This window comes from Ambystoma mexicanum, chromosome 5p (genome assembly GCF_040938575.1).
Source record: "Ambystoma mexicanum isolate Mex_15411 chromosome 5p, UKY_AmexF1_1, whole genome shotgun sequence".
NCBI lineage: Eukaryota > Metazoa > Chordata > Amphibia > Caudata > Ambystomatidae > Ambystoma > Ambystoma mexicanum.
The window spans coordinates 565,528,720-565,540,298 of NC_090930.1; the positions used below are offsets into that span (position 1 = coordinate 565,528,720).

General features: G+C 44.4%; 1 non-coding gene across 1 annotated transcript; it reads right to left on the reverse strand.

Annotated features, from left to right (window-relative positions):
- Positions 1 to 9,695: 9,695 nt before the first annotated feature.
- LOC138481850 (U6 spliceosomal RNA) lies at positions 9,696 to 9,802 on the reverse strand. The gene has a single exon (XR_011274448.1). It is a non-coding gene; the product is annotated as a U6 spliceosomal RNA (small nuclear RNA).
- Positions 9,803 to 11,579: the final 1,777 nt, after the last annotated feature.

The following is an 11,579-nucleotide window of genomic DNA, read 5'->3' on the forward strand; positions in this document are numbered from 1 at the left end:
TGGAGAAAGGAATTTGCGGCTGAGTGAAATGGGTTTCACTCATGTGAATGAGGAGAGGGCATTCACGTGATTGTGTACTCGAATTTTGAAGTCTCCCCTAATGTCAGGGTCTATGACACCTGCTATAACATCCAATCCACACCTCCAAGCAAATCCTGACTTGAGGCTAGCCTAATATAAGAACCCCAGGGTGGTGCATTATTAAGTCCTGTGGGTATCAACCACCTTTCATTGGCTGGGATTATGAATTCCTATATACTCTGTAAGTAAAACCCTATAGATTCCTTAGTGGCTACACTAGGGGCTTTAGCTCTACGACTTACTTTTTTAAACTGAACAGGTCCCAACTTCTCTCAGTTGGTGGACATCCCACTCTGATACCATATGTGGTGGGCCAGAAAATGAAGTTGGACACCTGGTAGACCTATTAAGGAGTATATTATTTAAACTATAAGAAAACAGCCTGTCTTTCCCTATCGCTAAAGGTATTACTCTGCCCATCTAAACAAAACTAAAGGTGCTTGTATTTCTATTGTATTCTATAGAGTTTGTGTATTGTGTCATTATGCCCACAGGGTTAGGAAGTCCACAAAACATAAATGTTCTCCGTCCAAATCTAATTCTACCTAAACCTACCACTAATTTGAATAACTCAAATGAGGACAAATAGAATATCTATCTTCTCCTGGTATTTATTGTCTTGTATTCTGGTACTTTTGTTATAAAATGTTTCCGGTCAAAGAATATATATTTCTTAGCACAATATTTCCTGATATCTCCTTGCTATTTCCTTCATGAGGCCCTGTAGCTCTTCAAAAATAATCTTGTCTCTTGTCGCCTCTTTGGTATTCTGTTAAGGATACTTTTCCTTGAGATACTCTCTCTATGTTTTATCCGTTGTTATATATCTCTCACAGACTTTAAACTCAACCTTCACCAGGTTTGTTGTGAATTTATACAACTTAAGACTTCCCCTCTCCTGGCTTCTTGATGTTGGATTGTCTCTTATTTTATCTTACTAACTTGACACTTTTTTCTCACAGCACTTTTAACTTGGCTGTGTGCAGTGTTCTCTCCACTCTGCAACTCTGAGCTCGTGGGGTCTTTCCTCTTCTTCCCAAGCTATTTGTTTCCAGTCTCTGTTATTTTAGCACCCAAGGTTATTTGTTATGTTTTCAATGGGTCTTTTTATGTTCCCAGTCAAACTTTTTTATTGTTTTTATTTCTTCCTTATGGGACGAGTTTCTCTCTTCATATAAACCCTGGCAGCCTCCTGATTTTTTCATTCTCTCTGGTACCTTCTTTTATGCAGGAAAGCGTTGAAGGACTCAGCACTTACTGATGTATCCAACTCTGTGGTCTGGCTTCTCTGCAATTGCTTTTGCCGGTGTTCCATTGTCATTTTTACTGCAGGTGGCTTCCATCTACAGATGCTGGCAGCATGGAGCTGATAACACTACTGGTTGTGATGGTCTCAGCGCCATTCCCCGGGTTGCTCGCCTATCACAAGATATTTGTGGTTTACGCCACTACCTGGTATGGGACTGCTGTCCCCGCTCTGGTACCAGTTTCTCTGTTGGTTCTCACACCAGCCTTCCAACATCTTAAGTCAGCTTTCTCTGCCTCATCAAATGTCACAGGCTCAGCTGCTTGCCTTAGCTTTGCCTCTCCAAGGCAGAACCACATCAGGGGGCTTCCCCTGCATATCATACACTCTCCTCCTCTATAATCCACTTGTCTCAGTAAAGTACAAATCTTTCCTTAAAGAGACATTTGCTTTTCCGTTGTAGGATCTGTTTTCTCCAGCAAAGCTGGTAACCAAGTGTAAGAAGAACATCTCAACATCACATTCTTCATGGAAGGCAAGAGCATGTATGGCGAGATGGTGTTTGGTCTAGGGAGTTCCTCGAGGGAACGGGAGTCTTTGTCCACTAAGGGGGTGTCACTCCCAGTGCCAATGAGGTCCCCCTTTCCCATACCCCTAGGGAGGGTTTTGCAGAGCGGGCTCACCTCCCTAGTCTCAAAGAGGGTGGTTTCCGTTGTTCAGAAGGGACAAATACCCTTGATTCATCACAGAAAACATTCCACCAAATGTCTTGATTGCTGTAAAAGACAAACAGAGTAGCGCTTGAGATGTATGTGATTATTACTCTGCACTCTTATGTGGAAAACATCCCATAGTTGAATGCTAACCATCTATAAAGTGATGTTGTTTATGTCACCGCTGCACCCCTTTTCCAAATTCACTAGAGGCATACAGGGACTATATAAAATATAAATAATACTGGGTTTCCTCTCCCACACCAACTGAAAAATGCAAAGAATAGCTGACAGAAAGCATTCTGTAGTCATTTGCTATGAACTCATAGTAGTCTTTTATGAATTCAATACCCTCATCCATGATGACACAGTAGGACAGCTGTTTAATAAAACCGGTAGTTACTAAATGCGTCCTATGCAAGACATACAGAATATTCAGATCATTCATAACAAGTTGCACATTGCTGTACCTCTGCCATCTGGATGGTTTCCCACTTAGTTCCAATTATTAAAAATATTCTGCTTTTTTCAAAGAATCTATTGTAGCACCTCTGTCTCTTTTCTTCATGCGAGTGGTAAAGCATAAACATGTTTGATCCTCTGAAAATGTTGCAGACACTTTCACTGCCAGGACAAACCCACACAACAAAAGGATGCTGCTTGAATATGTCTCCTTGCCAAACAAGGTACTTGCAAAGAAAGTAAACATGTCACTGTGTGTAACAGCATAGTAGAATAGTGTTTTATCTGGCGGCTACATGCTAATGAATAGATTTAACTGGAGACACAGTGTGTCCTCACATCCCAGATGCAATATTGTAAAGCAAAATGCAATGGTGCAAGGGAGGATAAATATTTCATTAGTCCCAAAAAAACACTGTATGGCTATAAAAGGGAAATGTTTTGAACAGATAAATCATTTGGCGCTGAGAAAAGTGGACGGGATACAGTGGATGTATTAATCAGTGGAAGATGCTATTGAATATTTTGAAGCTTCTGTTAATCAGGGTGTATGCCTTACGAAGCAAAGGAAAATTGTTGTTTCACATATGGAATGCTCGCTCCAAGAGGCACTTACAACAACTCTAAATATGTCATTTATGAACAGGTAAAGTATATCTAATTCATAAAATCCATGAAACGAATTAGAAACGCATACAATTATACAATTACTTTGAATCTTTGTGAATGACTTTTATGAGTGTAACCAATATGGTGGCTATCTTGGGGGGAGCATAGCAGAACAATTATGATTGAAATCCATGAATAAACTATTTATACTTGTTTTAACGCTACCTGAAATATTGTTTGACACTTTCCTTCCACGTGGACTAACCACACCAAAAATACATCAGTAAAATCAGTGCGCGCAAAGTCTTGAAACCAGATTCATTAAAAGTGCAAATTTATCCCCTATAAACCCATATTTTGCACACATCTTTGCAGAAAATATAAACAATGGAATAATGACCTTGTGATAACACACTGCTGTGCCCGCTTTCCTGGTTCCACACACAATGCCATGATCCTGCGGAACAGCACACTGCTTGCATACATGACAGTGCGTCACACAAACTGTTCTCACAACACCTGTCAAATGATATGTGAAGGGGCATTTCCACAGCTGAACAATGCATGCCCTGTCAAGGCCCTGTACACGCATGAACTGCCCTCTCACACCTCAATCACAGCCACCAACCCACAGGAGTAGGACATGCAGGACAATGCAGTAGTTTGTCAGGGATTCACATTTCCTGAAATACCAAGCAATACAAACACAGAGGACTGCTGGGACCACAATGCATGGGGACATATGGGGACACATGGACACATAGCTGAACATTGAATGTCACGCTCAACACCGCACAAAGACAATGCACCACCAGCAGAAACAAATGTGATGTAGCCTGGTAAGCATGTATGTGAAGCCATAATGGAAGGAGGGCAGATACTGAAAAACTTGCACAAGAACAACAAATCCAGCATGATAGCAATGCACTGGCCGATCACAGATCATCTACACACTACAATCTGAGTCACAGACCATGAGAATAATGACTGCTGGTTGTTACAACAATTCCTATGTACATCCATAGTGAATAGCACTGCATGCATCAACATGGGTGGACATTCATGTCATAGGACAATACATGGAAAATGCATGGACAGAGTGTCCATCAATATGCACTTACAAAAGGCAACACATCTGCAATGCACTGTGACTGACACATGTGACCTTTGCCCTTGCAAGTCACTTTAGATACCTCCAGCTACCACGGCTAATGACACCTGTGCACAATCCACATCTGCCACAGAAGGCACTCGTCAGGACCAGGCTGTGCATCGAGTGGACCTCTGGCCTGCTGAAGGGTAATTTTCCGCATCTACACCGGACTGGTGGGGTTTTGATGTACATGCCAGAGGAGGTTGGACACATGTTTCTTGCCTGTGCCTAGCAACACATCTGCCTGAGTTGAAATGCCTCCTTCCCCCTCATGAGGATGCCATCCCCTGAACACAATGACTCACTAATTGCAGGTGCAGTGCTGCCATGCAGTGAGCTGCAGGAACTAATAGACACTTATTTCTGATCACATCGATAATCACATGTTGCTCACCTTTTTATATAGCCACACATTGAATAAATCACATTCTCACAATAATACATGTCATAAGATTGGTTCAAGTAAACTAGAATGTACTACTTAAGTGTGAAATAAGACATCCACAACACACCCAAATCCCCACGCACCTCCCCCTCACAAAGACTTCCCCAACACAACTTCCCCACCCACCACCCGAATCCCAAATGCACCATCACCAACACACCTCCCCACCCACATCAGCCCTCCACAACACACCCTCTCCGCCCATCTCCCCCTCCCCAACAAACCATTCCCAAAACACACACACTCCTCACCCCCCTAAAACATCATCCCCAACACACCCTCCCCTCCCACCTCCCCATCCCCAACACAACATATACAACACTCATGTCCTTGTGCCAATGCACAGAGTGCCATGACATACCACTTCTTTGGCCACTTGCTCTTGCCAGCCTGATCGGCTACTGTTGCTGTCATATGATGCAAAGAGCTTAACCTTGGGTTGCTGGGCACAGATCCCTCTGTGGGGGTGCTGGAGGTGGAGGCCTCAGACTCCTGGCCCGGGATGTGCTCCAGTGCCAATAGCATGTAGCAATGGAGAGACTTGGCAATGGCTGAAATGCCCTCCGTGTGCTCCCTCATCACCTGCCCAACAGAGGTGATGGAGGCAGTGATGGTCTGTCAGAGCAGCCGGCACTGATAGTACAGAGACCGGCAAAATCTTCCTGATGATCCTTGGACACTATCCCTAATTGCTTGAAGATGATGCACCTGCTGGCCTGTCAGATGTTTGATGGACTCCTCTCTCTGCTCCATGTTATCCACCCTTTCCCATATCACTGCAAGTGTGTGCAGTGACACTGGCTGCAGGCTCTGGAGGGGGCCAGGGCAGAGGTAAGGCAATGGGAAGCCCATGTCTTCCTCCTCCTCCTCTTCCGGAGAGCCCCGCCTGGCGCAGGGATGCTTGTCAGACATAAGTGACTTGGGGCTATCAGGGGGAAGTTGTGTGGGTGCAGGTTTGTGGACAGCACCATGTTGACTGTTGGGAATATTCACAATGGTCGGCTGTGGTATGGCTATCACAGCACCTGCAACATCATATGCTATGCCTGGAAGGGTCAATGGGCATCGAATTGGGGATGGTGAGTGTTTCCAAATCTAGCACAACTGACACTGTGCTGGTCTCCTGTGACTTGCTGCCTCCCTCCTGCTCTTCCTCCCGCTGCACCCACTTTTGGCCTGTGTAGGGGTGGAGGTGGATACACTGCCAATGGTGGAGGTGTCCTGGGCAGTGGAGGGCCCCGTCTCTTTTGCCTCGGTTGATGATGTACCTGCTGGGTGGATAATGGCATGCAGTCAGTCATCTTGCATTTGTAAGTGGGCTAGCAAGACACTTGTGCAACATGAGTTTGCTCTTCCTACACATATTTTGTATAATGGGCATGGTTAATTTCAGGTCAGTGAGTGCAGCTACTGCTAGGTGGGAGCAGTGCCTGCTGAGGGTGTACACGGAGCATGCATGTGAATGTTGCCTGATGGAATGCCAATAATGCTTGTTATTTTGGTGTCACGGGGGGTTCACTTGGCAGAATTGATTGTCACAGCACACATGGGTGTTTCACATGGCTCCATGGCTTCACACGCACATTTCCCCTACAGGGCATGTGCATTACTGCATTATCCCACCTTCCCTGGCTCATGCATGTAGTCATTTTGCCTTTGTACTGATTGCCATGTGGTTGCCCATTCCCCTGTCGTTTATGCTCATTTATGCTGTGGTATGCATGCTTTTGGCCACTGCATTCACATGAGAGTGGGGATTGATAGATTCAATGTCATCCCCTTGGCCGCTTGCTCCAATTTCTGAGTTGCCGATCCCATTTATCCTTTCCATGTGCAGTATGGAGATGGCCTTCTCCTCTCATGGAGTGAAGGCAAGGCGTTCCACAGTGCCACCTCCTATTGCTGAGGTTTCTCTCCTGTGTCTGGCAATGAGGCTGCAGACCCTGGCCTTGAGGTCATTTCATTGTTCATGACAGTCTCCACTGTCCTGTGGGACAACACCCACTGCCACCACCTTGTCCTGATGGTGGCCCAGATGGTAGCCTTCCTCTGGCCAGAGGTCCTCTGCTGGCTGCTCCCATTAATCTCCTCAGTGTGGCAGATGACAAGTCTACAAGGTGCCTTAGTCTTTCCCTTTTCTGTGACCTGATTGTGCCAAGTATGGTGTCCAGATGGCAACAGGAAATGGAGATTCAGATTGGATTGTACTTTGAAATCACACTACCTTGAAAATGTATATTATCACATAGACACCATAGAAGAGAGCACAGGGCAGGAGCATGTGGTGATGCTCAACCTTGATCCCTGCACTGATACTTCCAGAATAACAGTGTCTCTTTTAAACACTTGTTCTCTTGTGCAACATTCTGTTGAATTGGCAGGTTATCTGGTTGATTCAGGAGCAGACGTTCTTGCAGTCACTGAAACTTGGTCCATGAGGCTGCACCACTGTGCTTCCCTTGCAACTCCTCAGGGTTATAACTTATTCAGGGCAGACTGATCCAGCTCCAGAGGGGTGGTGGGGGTGGGAGAGCACTCTTATTTAAAGAATCATTAAAAATTGCATGTACACTTCAAAAGCTACCCCACACCCAGGGGCCATTGCTCACATGGCCTCCTCAGACCCGTGTCTCCAGGCAGGCCTCCCCTGAGGCAGGCCACCCCCTGCAATCCATATAATACCACGACATACACACGTCATTCATTCACAAACACACCCCTGTTTCTAATACTTTATAAACCACTTGATATGTCTCATGAGAACATCTTTGTGCTTTGCAAGTCAACTCATGAACCTTCTACCTGAGAAGCACTGAGATCTATGCTAATCTGCTCGTCTTCGTGCTATCTGTGACCGCTTCGAGCAAACTCGCCAGTGTGCTACCTGTGGCCATCTACCTGTTCTCCTGCAACATACTGCTCGGCCTGCTGAATCCAACTGTTTGTTGGTCAAGGGAAGGCCATGTATCCTAGTCATATATAGTTATACTACCAATGTGATGTCACTACACAGCTGTGAGTCCTTATTATTGAAAATGTACCTTGACTGTCATACATATGTCAGCATCTTAATTTTGTATCGACCACTGCAAACAAAAAAAACAAAAAAACACACTTTGAAGAAAACTTGCTTACCTTGTGCAACGACATCTTGAAATCTTCATCCAATCTGCTCCTGCTGGGGGTTTCAATGTATGATCCAATACTGACCAAGACATGGAAGTAGTGTCTCTTACAAGTGCCTTAGCGGAACTTGGCTTAAGTCAGCATGTGAAGACTGCCACACATAGCGAGTGCAAAACACTTGATTGGGTTTTGACACTTAATACAAAAATATCTCCCCTAGTGATGACCTCTAATCCCTGGTTGATCATTATAAAAATGTTCTTCACTGTACTACTGGCAGTGATTCCATCACATCCTGTTGTCATCCCTAGAAGAAAGAAATGGTTTAGGAATTTCAAAAAGGTCACCTGGAGGCTCTCACGACTGGAGTTATACCCTATTTTTACAGACTGTCCAAAATCTCTAATTCCAATAACCTGGTCCCCGAATTTCAACAGGCTATCCTTGAGACCTTTGACACCCTTGCACTTGTTTGTGTGAAAACTGCAAAAAGTGGTACAAAGAAAAATACGTGGTTTAGCAGTGAGACTATCGCATATAGGAAACTGAAACGAGCAAGAGAACATGAAAAAATCCCCTGCCCTCCCACTTTACCCATTTATAAAAAGGCAGTTGTTGATGATTACAAGCGATCCATTTTGTCAGCTAAGCAGGCCAACTACAATTCCAGAATCATGGAAGTCAAATCAAGCTCGAGGGAACCTTTTTGCCATCCTGGAAGAACTTGAAGGGAAGTCAAACAAGAGGCCTGAGACTGACAAAACAATCTCTGATGTCATTTGATCCAGAATGAATTCTCAAGGAAAATATATTGACATCAACAAACCATCAGAACTCCTCAGATGACCCTGATTAACTTTACTCCTTGTCCACTGGAATTATTAGACTCCCTATACCCACATCTGCCTGCATATCAGATCAGGTTTGTCTTAAAGCAAGTGAATGACAGCAAAGCATTTACTATTGTTAGCAGTATGAAACCTTCCTCCTGTTTGGGAGACATTGGCCCAGCGAACATTGTTATAGATTCAGTTGATGCCCTCCTTCCATGGATTACCAGGATTGTTAATGCTTTTGTTTGGACTCCTCTATCCGAGCAAAACTCAAGGAGGCTTGGATTACATCCCTCCTAAAAATGGACAATCTGGACCCTGCAGAAGTCAATAACTACCTGCCAATCACCAACGTTTCCTTTCTCCTGAAAATTCTGATTAAGATTGCTTACACTCAGCTACGGAAGTTAATTGAGAATCACAGCTTGCTGGGGGTGCGTCAAGCAGGCTTACGGGCCAAGAATGGCACTGAGGCGGCCCTGCTGGACTTAAAATATAATATTGCGGGCATCATTGCCAATGGGCACACTGCTCTTTTGTGTTGCTCAACCTTTCAGCTGCATTCAACTTAGTAGATCACTCTTTGCTCATTAGAAGACTGATCGAAATTGGGGCATGCTCAGAAAGTAGCGCAGATTGGATTAACTACTTTCTGGGTCCGCGCCTAGCCATGATGGTGGTGGGTGTCTTGCAAGCTGCTCCTATTCATCTCACCAGCGGGTTCCACAGGGCTTTTGTCTTTTTCCACCCTTTTTAATATCTATACAAAGCCCTTGTTTGAACTACTGGACAACTTGTGGGTCTGCTATACAAACTACACAGATGACACCCCGATTCTATTTGACTTATCAGGTGATCGTGCCTTGGACTTCACAGCCATCAATAAGATCTATACAACAATTCAGTCATGGATGACACTGAATTTGCTGGCCCTGAATGAAAGTAAAACCGAATTATTGATCATTGGCTCGAGTCCTAGGTTAAGAAAACTTGATTCCCTTTTTTTTAATTAATTTATTTATTTATTTTTTATATGGAACGCTTCACGAATTTGCGTGTCATCCTTGCGCAGGGGCCATGCTAATCGTCTCTGTATAGTTCCAATTTTAGTATATGTGCTGCCGAAGCGAGCACAGAAAACCTGATTCCCACTATAGTTGTTTTATCATAGCCGATGCTCCATCTTAATGACCTGCAATGTCAAACCCTTGGACATGTTCTTTGTCTCATAGCTGCCATTTAATAAGCACACTGCCCATCTATGCTGCTCGGGTGTCTATTTTAGCAACCTGCTCAAACAGATTCAGCCATACCTTTCTGAACAGAATAGAGCTGCTCTTGCCTCAGCGCTCATTAATTCCAAGCTTTACTTTTACAACTGTCTATTGGTTATTATCTCTTCTTAAAATCTGCATACACTTCAGACCATTCAGAATGGGGCTGTGCAGGCCGTTCGTGGGCTGAGTAGGCAGGATCAAATCACTGCAGCCAGGCGTGACCCGCTTTGGCTTCCAGTAAAGCACAGAATTCAACGCAAAACACTTACCTCGACTCATACATGTCTAAACAGTTCTGCACCTCGACACCCGTAAGAGTGGATTAATGTGTCACCATCCAGGAGAGTACTTCCATCCAATGGCTCTCAGCTGTTAGCCTAGCCACGTTTGGGGGTGTCAGATTTGACACATCGATTCATCAAGCATGGAATGAGCTCTCAGTCATCGCGAGGACTATCCCCTATCTGGCTCATTTTAAAAGAGTGGCTAAAAATGATCTTTTCGACAAACGAGGGAACTAATAGTCCTGCTTAGCTCTCGTTCCTGGTCCCCTTTTTTTGTCATATGTTTGTCTTGTTTCATGTGCACCTTGAGGCCTTCAGGCTTGTGGGGCTTTAGAAGCAATGAAGTAAAGTATGGTTACCCCGTCGAATGCGCTTCTAGAAAGCACACTGTGCCCACACATCGGGGTGAGAGCATGTACAGGTGAAGGTACACATCCTTCACAAATTAACTTGCCAATTTCAACGCAGACGGACACAGGTGACATAGTTCTCCATGCAATGTATGAATAGAATAACCATTCCTTGTTTGTATTCCTTGTATTCTAGGACATGTGCATTCCATACAAATGTGAATTTTAGAACTGCAAGTCAAAAATACAGTACATCATTTTCTGTCCAGGCTTGGAGATATATGACATCCAAACATGAGAAAACATTGACCACTACCAATTACATATCCTTGTAATCCTGGGTATGCTCATAAGGCACCGCACAGGCCGTCACTGTACCTTACACATTCTACAGGCATTTCTTGTGGGCTTAAGAGTAATGGAAAAGCCTGCTCTTTGATGAACATATGAGTCAGTTCACAGTGCAATGCAATGAATGTTCTTATCAAATTGCATGAGACAGTGACAATATTCTCACCCTCAAACAACATGACTCACCATACCAACTCTCCTCTCCCTTCTGCAGGTCACTCTGGTTACCTGCCCAACCTGTGCATGGAAAACTGTTGATTGTTGAGGGCTCTGTCATGGGACACATTACATAAGTCCCAGGGAGTGTTGCAAATAGATGCCATGCACACGTGGATGACAATCTCACCCTATGCATGAGGATGGGGACAGACACAACTACGTGCCCTAATCTGCTAAGCCATTTTCACATTGTCATTCCACATATGGCAGCGGATATGTACAGCAATTTACCTTCTGCAAATGACTTGATGATGACTCCATATCTGTTAACAGGTCGAAGGTCACAACTCACCCAGATCATATGCCTGCAAACTTTGGACTGATACATCAGTGTATTTCGAGTGCTGGCTGTCCAAATGACAACAATGGTAGGTGGACTGAAAGCAGCTATTACCACTTTCCCCAGAAACATAAAGTCATCACCTAACTT